We start from the raw sequence: 22,432 nt of genomic DNA on the forward strand, positions 1-22,432 counted from the left end.
AGGCTCTGTGCTGACAGCTAGCTCAGAGCCTGGAGCCTGCTTCCGGTTCTGTGTCTCCTTCTCTCTCTGCCCTTTCTCCTCTCATGCTCTGTCTCTCTCTGTATCAAAAATAAATAAAGCATAAAAAAAAAAAGACTCCAAAGTCTTTGTGCCCAAGCTTCATTTAAAAAAAAAAAAAAAAGAATAGTTTCTTATATCACAGAGTTGTTTGGGTTTTGGGTCTGAAATGAGAATGATTCTGTGTTTCCCAGTCCTCTCTTTCCCTGTTTGCCTCTCTCTCTCTATGTGTGTATATATAAGTGAGCATGTACTCAGATAATACATATGTGTGAAGGAGGGGCGGACAGAGAGAGAGGCAGGAAGAGAAAGTGCTTCAAAGGCTGTAATGCGCCCCACAAGTATCAAGTAAGTTTTTAAACATTTCCCGAAGGGCCGGAAGCGCAGGCCGTCTTTAGAGACCAGGTTCTTAGTTCCATCCTCGAGTTGGCTTTATTAAACTGAGAAAAATTCCGCCTATGATGCAGCTGCTTGGTTTCAAGTAACAGAAGCGGACTCTGGTTCACTTGTGCAAAGAGGGAATTTACTGGAAGGATACGGTCTTGCTCGCGGAGCAGACGGGAGGCGAAGGACAGAGGGCACGCGGCAGCTGTGCGGGTGGGGGCAGTGCGAGGGGAGGAGCGGAGCTGACTGCACTTGTTTCCCCAAACCCTCCTTTCCCTGAGAAAAAGTTCTGACTGTGTTCAGTTTGGGCTTGTTTTGTTTTTCTTTTTCTTTTTTATCATTGTGATATGTGTGATACATTTCATCAGTGTATCATTTTTTAGCGTTGAAGCCTGGAATTTGGAGGGAGCACTGTTGTGACCCCAGCTTACGGCCGTACGTGCCCCGTGGGCTGGAGATGCGGCGATTCGCTGACGGCAGCTAGGCTGTGTCGGGGAGTGCAGGAGGGATTTACCCAAAAGGGAATTGGGGTAACATTCATATTAACACAGAGACATGACTGTTGGGGGGCTTACACCCAGCAAATGTCATCCAGCCACCTCAGGTTTTGTCTCCTGCTCCAGCGTTAGGGGAGCCCGACAGAAGGAAGCAGTCAGGAGAGGACCCGGGGATAAAAGCCAAAAAGCCCTTCTCTTGGCCTGTCTGACAAAGTCCCAGCCTCTAGGATGTAGCCAGCATGGCCCTTGACTCCGACTCAACAAACGTCTTGTCTTAAGGGCGATGGTGAGTAGAGAGATGTATGGTGCCAATGCCCTGAGGGCCCACGGGGACCCACCCTAGGGAAGATTCGGTGTTAAGATACTGTAGCCCACGGGGCACCCAAGTGGCTCAGGTCATGATCTCAGGGTTCATGGACCCTGCGTAGGGCTCGGTGCTGACAGCCTGCTTCAGATTCTCTGTCTCCCTTTCTCTGTGTTCCTCCCCCGTTCATGCTCTCTATCTCTCAAAAATAAATAAACATTAAAAAAATTAAAAACAAAATAAGATACTCTAGCCAAGGACAATGGGCACAAGCAAGCACCCAATTCGCCACAGCTGAGAAGAAGCAGAGGAGGGACATGGTTGCTTCATCATAAGACTCAAGACTTTTCTGCCTGAGCATAATTAAATCTCCTTAAGTCTGTTTCTAAAGACAAGAAATGGAAACATGAATCTATAAGCTGTACCTTTCCCTCCAAGCATGTTCCTGAGGGAAGGTGATCCATTAGAAATACAGGCAGACATGCCAAGAGCAATAATGAGGCAGCCTCTGGGCGACACAGGCTGTAGTTAAAGGCTTTCCCGGAGAATCTTGCTCATTCATTAATTCTAGCCTTGGACGTGGGCCAAGCTGTGCGGTTTCACCACAGCAAGGGGCAAGATCCTAATGATTAAATGTTCTTTGTTGCCTTGCATTTCACTTTTTCTAGTAATGCACTTTGAAGAATGGAAAATTGAGTTTTCAATACTTTGTTGTTTGCTGAAGCTGACTCTAGAGGTAATTGAACCCAGTTGAAAGCTGAAGGGAACAGCCAAGGTGAAGCTTAGTGCACAGAGGAGGCCGACGGACTCAAGCTTGGTCCCCTAGTGGCTCACGCTGTCTCTTCCCTTTTTGTCATGTTGGAAACTGTAGTTGGAATCCGTGTTCAGAGAATCAGGTTATTCACTGGAAAATCATTCTTTTTAGACCAATACTACTTTAATCTGTGTAAAAGGCATAGGACCAGAGTTGCAAGAAATAATTTCTCAGTGGACAGTCATGTGTCACCATACTTTGCTTTAAAATCTTAGGAGATCAGGGGCACCTGGGTGGCTCAGTCGATTAAGCGTCCAGCTTCGGCTCAGATCATGATCTCACGGTTCCTGAGTGTGAGCCCCGCGGTGGCCTTTGGATTCTGTGTGTGTCTCTCTCTCTCTGACCCTCCCCTGCTCGTGCTGCCTCTCTCTGTCTCTCAAAACTAAATAAAAAACGTTAAAAAATTTTTTAAATCTTAGGATTTTAAATTGTGCTTTTAACATTTTCTGGATGGCTGATCAAACCTTAACTTATTAAATTTACATTCCTGTTGGGCCTCCATAAGAGTACATGGGGCATCTTGAGAAAATGAAATGCTTCTGTTTGGTGAGGCCCAGATAGCTCGATAACTTGAGCATATCTAACAACTGTCTGGAGTAGTTCTTGGCACAGAGCAGCTGATCTATAAATGTTAATTAAATGAATGAATAAATTAGATTACTTTCCTGAAACAACCCATAAATGTGGAAAATTTCATTCGAATAACGGTGTGACCAAGTAAGTAAAATCTTTTAGTCTAGTGGCCTTGTTAAAACATAGTTCTGATCTTCAAACTGGTTGCGTATGTATTTATGGATGTATTTATTGGTAAGAAATAACCCATCTTTTAGCCTGAGGAACCATGGAGCATGGGGTCTGGTTTAGCACCAATACCTCACTGCAGGAATACATTTCTCCACTTCCAGCTTCTTTAGGTTTGTTTTGGAGCTTGGTTCAACCTGATTTTTGGTTAGGAAGAGTGAAAATTCTGGCAACGGCAGAACATTTCAGAGGAGAAGTTAGGCTTTCCTAACTTTGCTCTTTATTTGATAGTGACATTCGGAATGTTTATGACACACAAGGCGATGTTGGACATTCCAGCTAAGAACCTAGAGTAGATATCGTTACGTCACATACATATTTTTGTAAATAGCTTTATTGATATATAATCTACAGAGTATAAAATTCCCATTTGAAGTGTAAAAATCAATGCTATTTAGTGCATTTACAGAGTTATCCAATTATCATCACTTTTACAATATTTTCATCACCCAAAAAAAGAAACCCCATACCAACCCATACCATATCTCCTCCTTCCCAGCCCTAGGGAACTGCGAATCTACTGCCAGTCAGTATAGACCTGCCTATTCTGGACATTTCTTTCAAACACAGTCATACAACATGTGGTCTTTGTGTCTGGTTTCTTTCACTTAGCATAAAGTGTCGGAGGTCTGTCTGCGTTAGGAGAATGTATTAGTACTTCATTTATTTGTATTGCTTATTGTGTTTATCCACTCATCAGGTAATGGATGTTTGGATGTTGTGTTGTTTTCACATTTTGGATATTATGACTCAAGCTGCTATAAACATTGGTGTTCATGTTTTTGTGTGGACAGATGTTTTTATTTGGAGGGGTACATACCTAGGAATAGACTTGCTGGATCACATCGTAATCCTGTATTTAATTTTAAGGAATCTCCATAGTGACCACAACATTTTACATTTCTACTGACCATGTTTTTATTTAAAGAAAAAGTGAGAATCCATGGAAAGCCTTAAAGGATTTCGGTCCTCATTGAAGATGTTGTGTGTTTATCAAGTGTTCAGCGCAGTGTTTGTAACATCAGACTTAATCCTTATAGTAAGCTTTTGAAGATGGATTATTATAAAGCCCATTTAAAAATATGAAAGCTTGGGGCACCTGGGTGACTCCATGGGTTAAGCCTCCAGTTCTTAATTTTGGCTCAGATCGTGATCCCAGGGTCATGGAATTGACCGCCATCATTCTCTGCATTGAGCATGGAGCCTACTTTGAGATTCTCTCTCTACCTTTGCCCCTGTCCCCCACTCATGCACTCTCTCTCTAAAAAAATAAAATTTAAAAACTTTAAAAAAATATGAAAGCCAGGAGTAGAGAAGCCACACAGAATGTGAGACTTTTAATGTGTGCCTATCTGTTCCTAAAGCTGGGCTTCTAATAACTGTACTATAAAGCGCTTTTCACTCTTTAGTTGTGGAGGTGCAAACTAGCATCATGTTAATCATGTCCTGGGTATACCCTGTACCTCTAGTTGAGGGAATGCACGTTCTGGAGCCATGGGATACCCTCTGATATAGGATGAGGGTCAGACTCCACCCAGAGGGTGATCATTAATAGTGTATTGAGTGATGGGCTTGGGATGTTAGAAGGAGGAGATTTCTGTTTGATCGCTATGAGGGTATAAATTCAAGAGAATAAAATGCCACCTCACCTTGCACAATCTGGTGAATGCTCACTTCAGACCAAGTGTTGTGCTGAGTGACCACGTCCAACACATGGAGCACTTCAGTCTTCAGAGTGACGCTGTGACTTGGACACTGGCTGCGATAAGCACCAGATGATGTGTGGAAGTGTCGAATCACTAGATTCAACTACACTAATATAATGTTAAAATAAATAGGCACTGGATTTGTCCCCATTCTACAGATTGGGAAATCCTGGGGCGCACAGCTAGGGTAAGTGACAGAGCTGGGATTTAAACACATGCGACTCGTTCCAAAGCCTGAGGTCATAAGCATAATGCTGTGGAATTCTTTCAGCAGGAGAACCACTATGAAATTTCCTCTGATACAAGACTCCACTGTAAGAACTGGTCTGTGGTTACTTTGAAAATAGACGTTTCTAAATCTATGTCCAGTAAATGCAATTTTAGTTTTCAACTTCAAAGAAGACTATGAATAGAATTATAGCTTTTTAGTCTTGACAAATGTCACCATTTCATGGTAAAGTTTTTGGGAGGAATGTTGTGTTCCAAAAGCTGCAAGTACATTAGATCTTTGTGTCAAAAGCCAAAACCTTTCTTCTCTCAGTGTTTTATTGTGGAATTCCTGGATAACCCAAAGGATTATCTGGAAAGTGGGATAATCCAGTGATGGCACCACACAGGCCAAAATAACAGCCCGCAGGACGTCTTGGGGCCTTTGGTGGCACCCATAGGGACATAGCTCAATTCTGTTCCTGGGGTGACTGGGAGAAGACATGCTTTGAGGTGATCTCAGAACCTGGCGTTCGGGGGTCACACAGGGAGCTGGAAGGCACTGGGAAGTTGTCCAGGTCAGACTGAGGTGGGGCAGGCCCTCATCACACACATGCTCTATCACCCCGTTGTCATGGAAGAATTGTTTGGTTCTGGATCATAAGCCTGCTTTTTTTTTTTTTCTTGGCCTATCAGATAACAGAACTTACTTCATAGAGTTGTTTTGAGGATGAATGATTTAAAACATGTACAGTCACTTGGGGGAAATCCTAGGCCCATAGATGCCTCTTATAATTCCTAGTTTAGAAGCATGAGCTTCGGTGGCAGGTTGACCCAGGTAGGAATTGTGGATTTGGTACCTACTTTTTTGTCTAGAGTGGCTGCCCAGCTGGGTCCACATGTGCCATTTCTCCTTGGAGTTAAGGGAGGCCACGTGACTGAATTCGAGATATTGGGACCTCAGCAGATGTGGTGCACACCACTTCCATGCCTGGCCCACTAAGCCTCCCATGTCCTGCCCTCCATCCTCTTTCTCCTCCCTATTTTATTAGAATAGCCATGTTGACAGAGCATCTGGCCACCAGGACCTCTCCCTTCTGTCCACCAATGCGGTATTGTTGCATTGCAAGAAATAAACTTCTACTTTTATATAATTTTGGGTTTATTTGTTAGACTCGTTATGCTTGATGTTGCAGCAGGCCATCAAGAGGATGTAGCCATTTGACCCACATGAGCTGGCCCTGGGGAAGTCAGAGGCTCCTCACCCTCTCCCATCCTTGAAATGGACAATCCAGTCACCATTCCCATGAGCTGAGCCATTTCAAGAACACAGCCTAGAGAGAGTGAGGTGCACCTGAGATTCTTTGGCTGATATATATGACTGAACCCCTTTAAGGTCTTTATGTAAACTTTTAGGATACTCGCAGGTGGCTGTGGAGACCTACTTAATCTTGCGGCTACCAAAGCTAAGCATCACATGTAAGTTCGGTTTCTTGTTAACACCACCACCTACCAATCTGGGGTGGTCTTTCTTTAGTCTCCACTTGTCCTCCATGTTGGGGGGGGGTCAGTTTCACATTTCCCCTGGGTAGTTGCTAAGGCTGCAAACCGATAACTGGGAGCCAGTCAGTAGACAGAGAAATGGGTCTTGGGGGAGAACCATTGCAGGAACTCCTGGGTTCTTTGGCAATCTCTCTGCGAGGAGAGGCACCCCATATTTTAGGTGATTGTAGACTGAATGTGGCTGGTCCAATGTGCTTGCTGAGGACTGCACAGAGTGTGCTCAGCAAATGGTAACTGTGGTGCACGGTGGGCTGGCCTCTACTGTGGGTAGTTCAGTGGGACACCAATGCCAGACTTTCCAGTTAGAAAATGGGAAGAAGAGGTTAAAGAAAGACATGCAGGTGGCCGCAGCTGTGCTGGCTTCCGAGCTAGCAGGCAAGGTGGGTGTGCAGGTGGTAAGTGGGAGAACCTTAACAAAGCTAAGGTCTGAGCATTTGTGACCGAGCCTGATGGAGGCTGAAAGGTGGATCCCTGGGAAAGTGAGGGGAGCCAGAGGAGGATACTGTGATTGACCGTGAGATGGAGGAGACAGCCTGAACTGTCTCACCTCTAACATGCCGGAAAGCAACTGCCCAGCCAGTGGGCCAGCTCCCCGTTGAGGATGCATTCATAGTGACAGAATATATCCTGCAAGCTTATTGATGTAGCTGCCAAGTTCTGGGAAAAGGCCGGGGGAAGTGTGGAGGCACGGTTCGTGCGGCTCTGGGATACACTGTGTGACCTTGGGCAATTATTTATCTTCTCTGAACTTCAAGCTGTAAAATGAAGGTAACACTTACTTTGAAATCTTGTTGGAAGGATCAAACAGGATCAAATATAAAATTTTCAGCACCGTCAGGCTGTTATTGTTATTATTGCTATTATTATTTATATCCAGCTTACATGCAAGAGCTGAAGTGTTTGGAAGCATTTAGCATTCCACCTACATGGCTCCTGTAAAAATCTCTTTTCTCCCAATTATGTGCTGGTCCAAAGCTCTGGGAGAACACTAGAGGGAATTTCTAACTATTCCTGTTTTCAGTTATTCCTGAGATTGAGATCTTTTCTGCCTAGAATCTCAACTCCATGAGGGTTGGGATCGGGTTTTGTCTCTTCTCCCCCAGAGCAATGAGCTGACACTCTTGTAGAAGGTGATTAACAAATATTTCTTGGGTTTCCTTTATTTTTCTAGGATTTATTGAGTGCTGCTTGTGTCCCCACCACTATGTACATAGCCATCTTCTTGCTTTACCTTCAAACGCAGTGTCTCATGTGCGTCTTACAGCAGTGCTATGAAGTGAGCAGTATTATTTCCCCACCATAGAGCTAATGCAGTGAGGCACTGAGAGGTAAGTTACATGCCTGGGATCACAGAGCAGCAGTAGCAGAATCGGAATATGATTCTAGGTAATCGGGCTTCAAAGTCACTATTCTTTCTTTCTCTCATAAATGAACACATAATTTACTTTTTTAAGAAATGTGTTTATTTATTTTGAGAAAGAGAGAGCACATGTGAGGCAGAGAGAGAGGGAGAGAGACACTCCCAAGCATGCTCCACACCATCAGCACAGAGCCTGATGCAGAGCTTGATCTCATGAACCATGAGGTCATGACCTGAGCCAAAATCAAGAGTCAGATGCTTAACTGACTGAGCCCCCCAGATGCCTCACAAACAATGTACTGTTTTAGCTTATTGAGCACATATCATGTAAATGCTAAACTCCTTACAGGTGGGAAACCCATTTAATAATCATTACCACCATGTAAAGATTGAAATTGTACCAACTCCACATTATGTGGAGCTGTGTTACCAAAACACACAAGAGGATGTGTTAGTCTTGTCTTTGGAAAATACCCACAGCAGAGGAAAAATGCACTCTTGCAAATTTGATAGTCGTATGGAGAAGAACACCCGGCAGCGTGCCCTGCTCTGGGAACTCATCGCTTCGTGTTCATGCCTTCACCATTGTTTGAGCGCCAGGTGTGTGTCAGGCTCTGGACTGGAGCCAAGGTTACAGCCAAGGGGCGGTCCCTGCCCTCAAGGCCTTTTGTTTCTAGGGGGAGACAGGGACACATAAACTTAGTGAACCCAAGACATATCGGAGCAAGAACCAGCTGAATTCTTTATGCCAGGAACAGTTGGGCTTCACATGGCCAGTTTGCACAGTCAAAAGCAGCCAAGTAGGAGGTAACAACTGTGCTTATATATAAAATGGATGATTTATGAGTGTTTTTTGTTGGGGGGTGAGGAAGTGTGAGAAACAAATGTGATTTACAAGTATTTGTTGGGTTCACTTATTTTAACATTTCCCATATGCTCAGAAGACAACATACATGGAATACATTTTCTCAGTTCCATACTGAAGGTTCTGGCAGATCTTCCTATTTACTTCTTGTGTTATGCAGTCTCGTATGATGTGAATATTTGTTATACATTTGTCCCAAAACACCGGCAACAGCAAAACACACACAGCATCTTAAGTGGTTTCTATTCCATATTTTCTTGGAAGTGTATTTCCTAAAAAGAAGTAAAGTAAAATTTCGGAGTCAAAAATTCCAGACCACTGAGGTTTGTAGGAACTGCTAATAAGATCTTATATTTCTGGAGTTCTTTGGGACCCCTCAATGATACCTGTGTACCTGTTCGTCTTCTGCGCTATGTAATAATCTTGGGAAGTTTGCAAAGCAAATAATATGTTTATTTTCAAGATGAGAGACAAGAGAATCTAAATTACTTGTCTCAAGTCAGATCATTAGTTAGTTGCAAAACTCTAATACACTGCAGTTAATCTTGATTTGAATTATAGCCACAAATTAGTCTTTTAATATTTGTCCTCTATTTTTGTATCAAAAACATTACACTTTGTTAAATGTCTCCCAAAGTGATCCTTTGGGTATTTAAATATATGCTCTATGGGCATTAAAAAAAATAACTTTCTGGTTCCTACCCATCTAACCATTTAAGAATGGATGCTTTCCTGAGTATTATATGGAAAATATGTAAAAAGATATTCTGGGTGAGTTTACCTGAAAATCCTTGCCAAGAGCTGGACAGGTTTCTGGGTGGGCTTGCCCGGCTCCTGGCAAGGATTACATTTTCAGATCCACCTACATCTCAGCAGCCCGGCAGTTTGGAACAAACATACAGTGACATGGGCAGCTCAGGGTAGGTCCTCCCATTTCTTACTATGATATCTGTGAGTTTACCTTGCTGACAGCTCCCCTGCCTAGAATGTGTTAATGGGGGTCTGTGCTTGGTCATTGCTTGGCAAGGTGCAAAAACAATCTTCCTAAGCTTGGCATTGAATTCTCCAAGAGTGCTGCAATAATATTTATAACCCATCTACCCCTCACTTAGATGTGGAGTCTAAAATAGTCTACCTCATAGAAGCCGTGTTGAATGGGGGTTGCCAGGGGCTGTGGGGTGGGATAATGGGGAAGTGATGGTCAGAGGGTGTTAAGTTTCAGTTATACAAGATAAGTAAATCCTGGAAATCTACCATACAGCGTAGTGCCTATAGCTAACAACACTGTATTGTATACTTAAAATTTCCCAAGAGGGCAAATGTTAAGTGTTCTTACCACATGCATACACACAAAATAATAATGCTAAAGAGAGGCAGGAGGGGATTTTGGGAGGTGATGGATATGTGTATGTTTTTGATGATGGTGATGGTTTCATGGGTGTATAATTTATCCTCAAACTCATCAAGTCAAATGCATTAAATATGCACGGCGTTTTACATGTCAATCATACCTCAGTAGTTTAAGGAAAAAAACACATAAATCCCAGTAGTTCTCTTTTCCTATTCTATTCTATTCTAGTCTAGTCTATTCTATTCTATTCTACTCTATTCTATTCTGTATATAGTATAGTGTTCTGTATATAGTATAGTACAGTGTTATATATTAGTTTCAGGGTACAATATAATGATTCAGTATTCTATACATTACTCAGGGCTCATCACATTAATTGTATTCTTAATCCCCTTCACGGGTTTCACTCATCCCCTAACCTACCACCCCTGTGGTAACCATCACTTTGTTCTCTATAGTTAAGATTCTGTGTTTCGGTTAGTCTCTCTTTTCTTTGTTCAATTGTTTTATTTCTTAAATTCTATATATCAGTGAAATAATATGGTATTTGTCTTTTTCTGAACTGACTTATTTCACTTTGCATGATAACCTTTAGATCCATCTTTCTTGTTGCAGATGGCAAGATTTCATTCTTCTTTGTGGCTGAGTAATATTCCATTGAATATACATATAGAGAGAGCACACCTTCTTTTCCATTCATTTATTGATGGACACTTGGGTTGCTTTCACAATTTGGCTATTGTAAATAATGCTGTGACAAACATAGAGGTGCATATATGTTTTTGAATTAGTATTTTCATATTCTTTGGATACCCACTAGTGGAACTTCTGGACCATATGGTAATTCTGTTTTTAACTTTTTGAGGCACCTCCATGCTGTTTTCCACAGTGGCTGCACCAATGGTGCATGAGGGTTCCTTTTTCTGTGTATCCTCGTCAACACTTGCTGTTTCTTGGGTTTTTGATTTTAGCCATTCTGACAGGTGTGAGGTGATATTTCATTGTGATTTTGATTTGCATTTTCCCAATGATGAGTGATGTTGAGCATCTTTTCATGTGTTTGTTGACCATCTGTATGTCTTTGGGGAAGTGTCTCTTCATGTCTTTATCCCCCTTTTGTAATTGGATTATTTGGGCTTTCTGGTATTGAGCTACATAAGTTCTTGTATTTTGGATAGTAACACTTTATTGGATATGTCATTTGCAAATATCTTCTCCAATTTAATAAGCTGTCTTTCGGTTTTGCTAATGATTTCCTTTGCTGTGCAGAAGCCTTTTATTTTTTTATAGTCCCAATAATCTATTTTTGTTTTTGTTTCCTTTGCCTCAGGAGACATATCTAGAAAAATGTTGCTATGACTGATGTTGGAAAAATTACTGCCTGTCTTTCTTCTAGGATTTTTATGGATTCAGGTCTCATATTTAGGTCCTTAATCCAGTTTTAGTTTATTATTTAGTGTACAGTGAAATCATGTGGTCCATTTTTTTTCTTTTGCATGTAGCTATCCAGTTTTCCCAATACCATTTGTTGAAGAGACTTTTTCCAACTGCATATCCTTGCTTCCTTTGTCAACGATAATTGACCATACAGTCATGGGTTTATTTCTGAGATCTCCATCTATTTCATTGATCTACATGTCTGTTTTTGTGCCAGTACCATAATGTTTTGATTATTATGGTTTTGTAATGTATCTTAATATCTGGGATTGCGATACTTTCAGTTTTGTTCTTCTTTTTCTAAATATTTATTTATTTTTGAGAGAGAGAGACCGAGTATGAATGGGGAAGGGGCAGAGACAGAGGGAGACGCAGATTCCAAAGCAGGTTCCAGGCTCTGACCTGTCAGCACAGAGCCCGATGCGAGGCTTGAACTCACAAACCATGAGATCATGACCTGAGCCAAAGTCAGACACTCAACTGACTGAGCCACCCAGGCGCCCCTGTTCTTCCTTTTCAAGATTGCATTGGCTATTTGGGGTCTTTTGTAGTTCCATACAAATTTTAAGATTACTTATTGTAGTTTTGTGAAAAATGCTATTGGTATTTTGATAGGGATTGCATTAAATCTGTAGATTGCCCCAGTAGTATGGGATATCCAGGAGCATGATATATCTTTCCATTGTTTGTGTCATCTTCAATTTCTTTCATCAGTATTTTATAGGTTTTAGAGTAAAGGTCTTTCACTTTCTTGGTTAAGCTTATTCTTCGGTATTTTATTATTTTTGGTACAATTATAAATTGGATTGTTTTCTTAATTTCTCTTTCTGCTACTTCATTATTAATATATAGAAATGCAATGGATTTCTGTATATTAATTTTGTTTCTTGTGACCTTACTGAATTTATCAGTCCTAGTAGTTTCTTGGTGGCATCCTTAGGGTTTTCTATATATGTAGTATTATGTCATCTGTAAATAGTGAAAATTTGACCTTTTCCTTACTAATTTGGATGCCTTTTTAATTTATTTTTCTTGTCTGATTGCTGTGGCTAGGACTTCTAGTACTATGTTGAAGAAAAGTGATGAGAGCAAACATCCTTACCTTGTTGAGTTTTTCCCATTGAGTGTGATGTTAGCTGTGGGCTTTTCATATATGGCCTTCATTATGTTGAGGTATGTTCCCTCTAAACCTACTTTGCTGAGGGTTTTTATCATGAATCAATGTTGTACTCTGTCAGATGCTTTTTTTGCATCTATTGAAATGATCATATGATTTTTATCTTTTCTCTTGTTGATATGATGTGTCACATTGATTGATTACAAATATCAAATATTTTTTAAATTTAAAAAAAATTTTATTTATTTAGTTTGTGAGAGAGAGCTCCTGATGCAGGGCCCAAACTCATAAATCATGAGATCATGACCTGAGCGGAAACCAGGAGTCAGATGCTTAACCAACTGGGCCACGTATGCATCCCTGATTTGCAAATATAGAACCATTCTTGCATCTCAGGAATAAATCCCACTTAATGTAGTGAATGATTTTTTATATGTATTTATAGATTTGGTTTGCTAATATTTTGTTAATTTTTGCATCTATGTTCATCAGAGATATTGACTTGTAGTTTTTTCATTTTTCCTGTGTCTTTATCTGGTTTTGGTATCAGGGGAATGCTGGCCTCATAGAAAGAAGGAACCCTTCCTTCTTTCTTGAAAGAAAGTGTTTTTGAACAGTTTTAGAAGAATAGGTATTAACTCTTCTTGAAATGTTTAGTTGAATTCATTTATGAAGCCATCTGGTGCTGGACTTTTGTTTGTTGGGAGTTTTTTTTTTTTAATTAGTGATTCAATTTCATTGCTAGTGATTGTATTTCTTCTTGATTCAGTTTTGGGAGGTTATATGTTTCTAGGATTTTATCCATTTTTTCTAGATTGTCCAATTTGTTGGCATGTAATTTTCATAATTTTCTCTTATAATCCTTTGTATTTCTGTGGTGTCAGTTATTATTTCTTCTCTTTCATTTATGATTTTGTTTATCTGATTTTTCTCTCTCTCTCTCTTTATGAGTCTGGCTCAAGGTTTATCAGTTTTGTTCAACTTTTCAAACAATGAGCCTCATATTTCATTGATCTGTTCCATTGTCTTTTAAGTTTCTATTTCATTTATTTCTGTTCTTTATCATTTCCTTCCTACTGCTGGTTTGGGGTTTTGTTTATTCTTCTTTCTCTAGCTCCTTTAGGCATAAGTTTATGTTGTTTACTTGAGATTTTTCTTGCTTCTTGAATTAGACCGGTATTGCTAGAAATTTTCCTCTTAGAACGGTTTTTGTTGCATTTCAAAGATTTTGAACTGTTGTGTTTTCACTTTCATTTGCCTCCATGTATTTTTCATTTCCTCTTTTATTTCTTTGTTGACTCACTCATTGTTTGGTAGCATGTTATTTAATCTTCATGTATTTGTGTTCCTTTTCAGATTTTTTCTTATGGTTGATTTCTAGTTTCACAGAGTTGTAGTAGGAAAAGATGCATAGTATGAATTCAGTCTTTTTGAATTTGTTAAGGCTTGTTTTATGCCCCAATATGTGACCTATTCTTGAAAATGTTCCATGTACACTCAAAAGAAATGTGTTTTCTACTGTTTTTGGATGGAATGTTCTGAGTATATATGTTACAACCATCTGGTCCAATGTGTTCTTCAAAGAATGTGTCATTCAAAGCCACTGTTAGATCCATCTGGTCCAATATGTTTTTCAAAGAATGTGTCATTCAAAGCCACTGTTTTTCATGTAAGTGGGGTGTTAAAGTCTCCTACTATTATTGTATTATACTATCTATTACTTGCTTTCTATTTGCGATTAGCTGCTTTATGTATTTGGGTGCTCCATGTTGAGTGCATAAGTATTTGTAATTGTTTTATCTTCTTGGATTGTTCCCTTCATGATTATATACTGTCCTTCTTCGTCTCTCATTACAATTTTTGTTTTAAAGTCTGTATTTGTTTTCACTTTCATTGGATGATAAATACTTTTCCATCCCTTCACTTTTAATCTGCATGTGTCTTTTGGTCTGTAATGAGTCTCTAGTAGGTAGCATATAGATGGGTCTTGCTCCTGTTCCATCCCATCACTGTATATTTTTTTATTACATTTACATTTGAAGTAACTATTGATAGGTAGGAACTTATTGCCATTTTCTTACTTGTTTTATGGTTGTTTTTGTAGTCTTCTCTGTTCCTTTCTTCTGTTGTTCTCTTCTCTCACAATTTGCTGGCTTTCTTTAGTGATATATTTGGATTCATTTCCCTTTATTTTTTTGCATCTCTATTACCAGTTTTTGATTTGTGGTTACCATTAGGTTTATATATAACATGTTATGCATATAATAATCTATATTAAGTTGATGGTTGTTTAAGTTTGAAGTCATTCTTTACTCCTCTATTCTCCATGTTTTAGGTATATGGTCTCATACTTTACATCTTTTTATTTTGTGAATCCCTTAACTGATTTTTATAGATACACTTAATTTTACTGCTTTTGTGTATCCTACATTTCTTACTCCTACTTATGGTCCTTCCTTTCCATTCAAAGAGTCCCCTTTAACATTTCTTGTCGGACTGGTTTAGTGGCCATGGGTTCCTAAATGTTGTTTGTCTGGAAAGCTCTTTATCTCCCCTTCTATTCTGAATGGCAGCCTTGCTCGATAGAGTATTCTTGGCTTTGGGTTTATTTTCTTTCAGCACTTTGAATATATCATGCCACTGCCTCTGGCCTACAAAGTTTCTGCTGAAAAATAAGTTGATAGCCTTATGGGGTTTCCTTTGGATACAACTGTTTTCTGTTGCTACTTAAAAAATTCTCCCTTTACCACTACTTTTTTGACATGTTAATTACTATGTAAGTTGGTGTGGACCTTCTTGGGTTGATTTTGTTGGGGATTCTGTGCCTCTGGGATCTGGATTTCTGTTTTGGTCCCAGATTTGGGAAGTTTTCAACTATGATTTCTTCAAATAAATTTCCTTCCCCCTTTTCTGTTTTTTCCCCCTTCTGGAATCCCTATGAGGTGAGTGTTGTTATGCTTGGTGGTAGTGTTGATTTCCCTAAGTCTGTTTTCATTTATTATTTTTTTTCTCTCTCTTGTTAAGCTTGATTTCTTTCCATTACCCTGTCTTCCAGGTACTGATCCATTATTCTGTTTCTTCTAGCCTACTATTTATTCCATTAAGTCTATTTTTAATTTCAGTAATTGAGTTCTTCTCTCTGATTGGCTCTTTTTTTTAATGTTTTCTGTCTCTTTGTTGAGGGTTTCACTGAGGTTTTCTGCCGGAGTCCAGCTCCAGCAGGTCCAGGGCTCCCTGAAGGATGAATAGTGTCAGCAAAAGAGAGGGAGAGAACCTGGGCTCCTTCTGCTCACCAGGCAGGTGTCTCTACCCTGACCTGAGAGTCAGCTTTATTTATTGAAAAAATATATGGGGTACAAAACAGAAGTGGCCATTGCCTAAGACAATAATTTCTGACAACAAATTATTTGGTATGTAAAAATTTCCCAGAACATAGATCGGTGGAAGACTCCTGCCTAATCTTTACCAATAGAGATTGAAGTAGGTGAATAGATGTTTCTCATATAGGATAGGAAGGAATCTTTAATATTCATATACAAGGCAAAGTTTTTAGGATAGCAAAGGCAAGAGTTAGGTCTTTGTGAGCAGGGGTCAAAAGCCTGTTTTCTGAGGGGAAGAAAAACAGGTTTTTTTTTCCAGGAAATGGAATATTTTCTCCTATAATCACAAAAGAAGAAACCCCTATAACAAGTTTTTTCACAAGATACAATTCACATATTTTTAGTGTAAGAAGGCAAGCCACTCCTGATGTCAGTCAGTCAGGTGCCTTGGGGGTCGGTGCTCAAGCAGGAATTGAGTGGGTGCAGACACCAGTCACCATCTGATGGCGGGAGGCCTTGCTAACCTGCCTTACTTCATAAATGGCTCCCAGCAGTCCTCTACTCTTTTCGCAAGTCCAGTGAATATCTTTATGATCATTACTTTAAATCCTCCAATAGGAATATTACTATCTCTGTCTTGTTTAGCTCTCTTGCTGTGATTTTTTCCTGTTCTTTCATTTGAGACATGTTCCTCTGTCTCCTCATTTGTTTATATCTGTTTCTATGGACTAGGAAAGTCAGCTACATCTCCTCTTCTTGAAAGTAGTGGCTATATGGAGAAGAGGTCCTGTGCCCTGCAGCGCAGTGCCTGTTCACCAGAACCTGGAGCTTCAGGGGTGTCTCTTATGTGTGTTGAGTGAGCCCTGATGTTGTGGCTGAACCATGTTTGCCTTCAGTCCAGTTGTTTGCAGAGGTTCTCTTGGCCTGTTGAGGGCAGGGTTTGGTCCCTATATTGTTTCTGGGCTAGTCTGCAGCTGCTTTGGGCTTGAGTTGAGTGAGATCGGGCATTTGCCAGAGATGCAGTAGCACCAAACTACAGGTACTTCTGTGTTATCCACTACAGGCTGTCATTGGTGGTCACAGCCTGCAGTCTGACTTGATGTCTGCCCCCGACCCACTGCTAGGGCTACAACTGGACTGGTGTGTGTGGCTATTTTTCCCTTTCCTGGGGCAAGAGCCATCTTGAAGTGATGCTGGTCCCTGTTGGGGCTGCTTGCATGCTGCCGGCCTTGTGGTACTGCTCTGGATGGGCTCTAGTCAAGAGTATATTGGAGGGATCAGGTTTTCAAGAGAATGAAAGGGTGGGGTGTGCATGCCAGCAAGGGCATGCTGGTTTGCTCTGGGAGTGGACCTGTTCCCACCCAGGAATATTCCTGCCAAGGCCAAGTTGGAATGGAAGGGTTATGTTCACAAAAGAGTGTGGGGGTAGGACACATTGTTAGCGTGCTAAGTGGAGGGTGTTGGCATTGTGCTGTTTGCTGCAAATGTCTCTGTATCTAGGCTGGGGGGGGGGGTTGGAAGGGAAATGGTACCTGCCAGCTCTTTTGTTCTTGGAGAAATCTCCCAAGGATCCCTGCCCTTCCAGAACATGCTGAGATTAGTAAATAACTCTCCTCATATGCCCCAGACACTTTTTAAACTACTGCTTCTATGCTACATCTCAGCAGGCTATTTGTTGTGCTCTCTCTCTAAGGGTGGGGACTTTATCCTTCTGTTTCTCCCAGAGCTGAGCTGCTGATTTTTAAAGTTCCAGGTGTCAAGCCCCACTGATGTTTAGATCCCTGTGGTTTTTAAAGCCAAATGTAATGGGGACTCATCTTTCCCATGCGGATTCCCCATGCCTGGGGCCCCTGGTGTGGAGTCTGGTTATCTCCCAGCTCTGAGCCCATAGTGTCCCTCCATCCTAAGAACAGTCCTGTGGGTCTGTTTCTTTTCTTACCGTGTCTCTGCTCTTCCTACCCTCTTCAATGTGGCCTCTTTTCTACATTTTGCTGAGAAGAGCCTGTTTGCCAGGCTCTGGGTCATTTTCTGGGTTATATACACTGATGTGTGCGTATCTAGTTGTTTCCTTGGATGAGGTGAGGTCAGGATCCTTATACTTTGCCATCTTCTCTGGAAGTCCCCTTCTTTTTCTTTTTCAAGGAGAAAGTGTGTCTTCCATCTGTCTCCTTTTCATCTATGTCACAGAGCATCATTGTCTTGCCCTGCATGTTATTAATGATTTCCTGATACTTTTCCATCTTGGAAAATCCATTTGCCACATTACAACTGGAGTTAATTTTTCTTTCTGGAATTCTAGAACTGATTATATCATTCTCCTACTTAAAAACCTTAGAAGTTTTGGTATATAAAATTCAAGATAAAGCCCAAATTTGAAGAATTCAGGGTCCAGGACACCTTAGTACTTGACCTCAACCGACCTTTCTATGTTCACCACTACCACATTACCCGTACAGCTCTCTCTCTTCTAACTCTTGTGGCCTTTATACTTATTCTGGGAAAGCAACGTTCTCACATCACAAAATTTTTCTTTTAATGTTTCCCAGCCAAGAATGCATTTGGCCACACTCTGTACCTATAGAAATGTCTTCACTTTTTAAAGGTCCAGTTTAAAAACCTCCTGCTGTGGGTTGCCTACCCTGATTCTCCTTTAGAAGTACATGACTATAATACATTACTTGATATTTAACATTACTGTCATTCTTTCTTGCTTTATAATAAAACTACTTTTGTGTATCTATCTCATGTAATAGATTATGAGGGCTGCTTCACGGGAATGAGTTACATGGTACCCCATATTTAGAAGGACTTTATAGTTGGTTGAATGCTATGCTATCATCTATCATCATCTTGAAAAATCTTAAGAGTTTTCAAAAGAGTGGCCCTGCATTTTCATTTTGCACAAGTCTTGCAAATATTGTAAGTGATGCTATTTTTAAGGATAGGAGTTATTTCAGATTTGTCTTTACACTGTCTTTTGCCTAGTTGCTGCCTATTTTAAAGTATGTGTTGAAAAAAAATGTTGGAAATGAGTAACCAGCTGACTTAATTAAAACCTATCACAGCAGGAAAGAGTCATTGAATGTATCTGAGAAGTCTGGGTATCAAGGAATAGAAGATTTCCCAAGGTCTAATCTTTATGGCATTAAGTTCTAAGGATTTTCCACAAACCACACTTACTACTTACTGGGAAGCAACACAGTTCTACCAGAAGCAAATAATAGGCTTCAGGATGGAGCGACCTCTGGGACTGCCCAGTGGTGTTCTGAGGCACGGGATTGGAATCTCTTGTAAAGATAGGAGGTAGCATATTCCCTTCCCAAATCTCACATGATGTGAGATTCTTGGCATTCTTCTTGCGGTAGCCGTACATTTGGTCAGACTAACCCACTTATCCGATTTCCTAAAAAATCATCTTTGAGTGGTTTCTAGATCAAATTGCTCCTGTGAGAGGGAATGGGATTATTTCAAGGAATGATTGCCTCCAAGTAAGAACAAGCATGAAGTATAGGAAATAGGATGCAGAAATCTGTAAAAGAAACCATGCTTTGTTTTCCAAACAAGATTCTTTACCCTTGTCCCTTCAGTCATGCCTGAACTACTTTCTCCTGGATGAATACAATGATGTCCCTTTACCTTTTGGAGTGTTTGAAATTTAATGTTCTTGCTTTGAAGAAATGGAAGTTATTTTTTAAAAGCAGTTGCTAGTAATTTGGGCTTTTCTTTAAGGGACTACAGAGACTTTTTAAAAAAGAGAAGAGAGAAAACTAGACCTTTTTGAATGGAGGGATATAGGGTTTTGTGTTGAGGACTGAGGAAAGGAGGAGCCATTCAGGAGAGCAAATGGGATCTTGTGTGTAGTTGTGGGAAGGCAATCATATGCAACACAGAAATGAATGGACACGATTATTTTCCAATAAAACTTTATTTGCAAAAACCAATGACAGGCTGGATTTGGCCCTTGGGCTATTGTTTGTCAACTCCTTCTCTAGAAAAAAAATGCTACACTGGGAGAAATTGTACAGAAATGTTTCTTTTAATATTGTTTATAGTACTAAGGATCTGAAATGGCCATCACCAGTAGAATGGTTGTATACATTGTTTTATATTCAATTAGTTGAATGCTATCTAATAGTGAAAAGAAGTATCTCTAGCCACATACGTCGGTACAAATTAATCCTAGACTCAATATGGAACAACTGGAATAAGACACAGAAAATACACACATAAGATGATTCTAAAGTTAAGAACACGTAAGCAGAATATAAATATATTTAGGGATACATATGCAGTGGAAAAACTATAGAAGAAACAAAGAGGATGATTAGGAGAGGTTCAGAGTTACCACTGGGGAGAAAGCAGGTATGAGAGCCAGTAAAGTTCCAGGAGCTTTGAGTGCTAGTCAGTTCTGTTCTTAAACTAGTCTGTTAAACATAAAGATATTTATTACTTAAGTAGTGCACACATTTTTAAATGCACCTTTTGGGTAAATATATAATTAAAAATAAAAGTGGATCTAAGTAACTTGTGTGAGGCTATTCAACTAGTAAGTGGCAGGATGAGGATTTGAACTTTGGTCTCAATGGTCCCAATGCTCAGAATCTTTCTACTCACTCCTTATGTGCTTGGGTTTGAGCCAATATTATTTATTGTCGTCCTTTCACTTAATCACTTCTCTTTTTATACTGAGATACTACAAAGCAGATTTGCACAGCCCCCACTTCTATCTGAATCAGTGGAGCCTGTCAAGTTAATTGATTGTGATACTCAGCTTCCAGAATGTGTAATTATCAGCTGCATTGTGTGGGAAGCTCGGATGACAGTTAATAGGACATGTAGACAGAATTCTGTGTGTTGCTGCAACTAAAGAACAAGCCAAGAATGTACCATTAATCAAAATGCCAATGTAGTGCACCAGAAAACAGTTCTATGTGGAAATGCAAACCAGAAAGATCTATAAACATTCCTATTTGTATTTCACAATTAATCTCTGTGTATCTTATTCTTTTAACCTAAGATATGGAAGACCAGTGTATCCTACTGGGCACAGATGAAAAAACACCCCGACTCCAGCTCTACAGTGAAGCCATAGTCTCAGTCCGTGACCTTTATAGCAGCTGATAGGTGAGTGTGGCTGATTGGTCAGCCCAACACTTTCAAACAGGAGCAACCGAAACTCTGGTAATAGCATCAGGCAGCCTGGAACATGATAGGACTCTTGTCCCACATACAGTGGAAGGAGTTTTGCAGCTGGACAACCAGAGTCTGTGTTCTGGCTTTGCCACTGGAAAGCTAAGTGATCTTGAGCAAATGACTTCACTTGAGTCTATATTTTCATTGGTAAACATTTGTAAATAGCTCATCGTTTCCAATCCTGGCTGCTCATTAGAATCTCCTAGAGAGATTATTGTTAAAATATCAATACAATGGCCTCACCTGCTGTGGACCAATGAACCAATTTAGGATTGGGGAGCAAAGAATTCTGGGCCTTGCCTTTTTGGAAAGCTTAATATATTTTATAAGGAGGGTTGGAACTTCTGTTTTATGGGTGGTTGTGTGACTCCTGCCCCAGAAGAAGGATCTTATAAAAAGCATTTGTTTTGATTCTCTCCTTCATGATGGAAATTGATATCCATAGAGGTGATCAAGCCAATATCCAATGGCCAGTTAAATAGTGGTACCAGCTCTATACCAAAGGTTTTCTAATCTCTAGCCTTATACTCATTAGAGATGCATTGAATTTTCAAACTAAAAATACCAAAGACTCTTGTGGAATAAATAACATATCTTCTTATAAAATGGTTTGGATGAAACAGGTTACCTTGCATTTCAAGATGCATTTCAGGGGGCACCTGGATGGCTCAGTCAGTTAAACATCCAACTTTTGGTTTTGGCTAAGGTCATATGAAATTTGCATTTTGTGGTTTGAGCCACACATCGGTCTCTGTGCTGACAGTGTGGGGCCTGCTTGGAATTCTCTCTCCCACTCTCTCTGCCCCTCCCCTACTTGCTCTATCTCCCTCTCTCTCAAAATAAATAAATGAACTTAAAAAAATTTCTTAAATGCATTCCAGGCAAACAAATAAACACACAAAACAAGTGTGTGTGTGTGTGTGTGTGTGTGTGTGTGTGCGCACGCATGTGTGTGTGTGCACACGTGCAGTTCTAGCAGTGAGAAATAGAACTGGGGAGTTTTGAAGACAAATGGTAGATAGCAGTCAGCTGGGGCTACTGTAGCAAAATACATAGAGTGGATGCCTTGAACAACAGCCATTTATTTCCCATAGTTCTGGAGTCTACAAATCCAAGGTCAAGGTGACAGCGAGATAGTTGGACTCTGAGGCTTCTTTTCCTGGCTGGTAGGCTGTCACCATCTTGCTCTGTGCTCACCTGACCTCTTCTTTGTGTGAATGTGGAGACTAAGAGAAAGGAAGCTCTCTGTTGTCTCTTCTTATAAGGGAACTAATCCCATCATGCAGGGTCTACCCCAATAACCTCATCTAAACCTAATTACTGCTCAAAGGCCCAACCAGCAAACACTATCACTTTGGGAGTTAGGGCTTCAATATATGGATTTTTGGAGAAGATAAATGTTCAGTTCATAATAAAAGGGTACATGAATCGCCTTACCAAAGACCCTGGTTCATGG

The 22,432-nt window shown here is 40.3% G+C and overlaps 1 long non-coding RNA gene across 2 annotated transcripts in view; it reads left to right on the forward strand.

The window, feature by feature from the left end:
- The window catches only part of LOC115279305, a 58,032-nt gene that overhangs the window by 2,942 nt on the left and 32,658 nt on the right, over positions 1 to 22,432 (forward strand). Inside the window, exons 2-3 of one of the 2 annotated variants that reach the window (XR_003903351.1) lie at positions 7,505 to 7,661; positions 20,801 to 20,907. This is a non-coding gene — a long non-coding RNA (uncharacterized LOC115279305). The remainder of the gene's footprint in view (positions 1 to 7,504; positions 7,662 to 20,800; positions 20,908 to 22,432) is intronic. The other variant, XR_003903352.1, reaches the window with a different exon arrangement.

This window comes from Suricata suricatta, chromosome 15 (genome assembly GCF_006229205.1).
Source record: "Suricata suricatta isolate VVHF042 chromosome 15, meerkat_22Aug2017_6uvM2_HiC, whole genome shotgun sequence".
NCBI lineage: Eukaryota > Metazoa > Chordata > Mammalia > Carnivora > Herpestidae > Suricata > Suricata suricatta.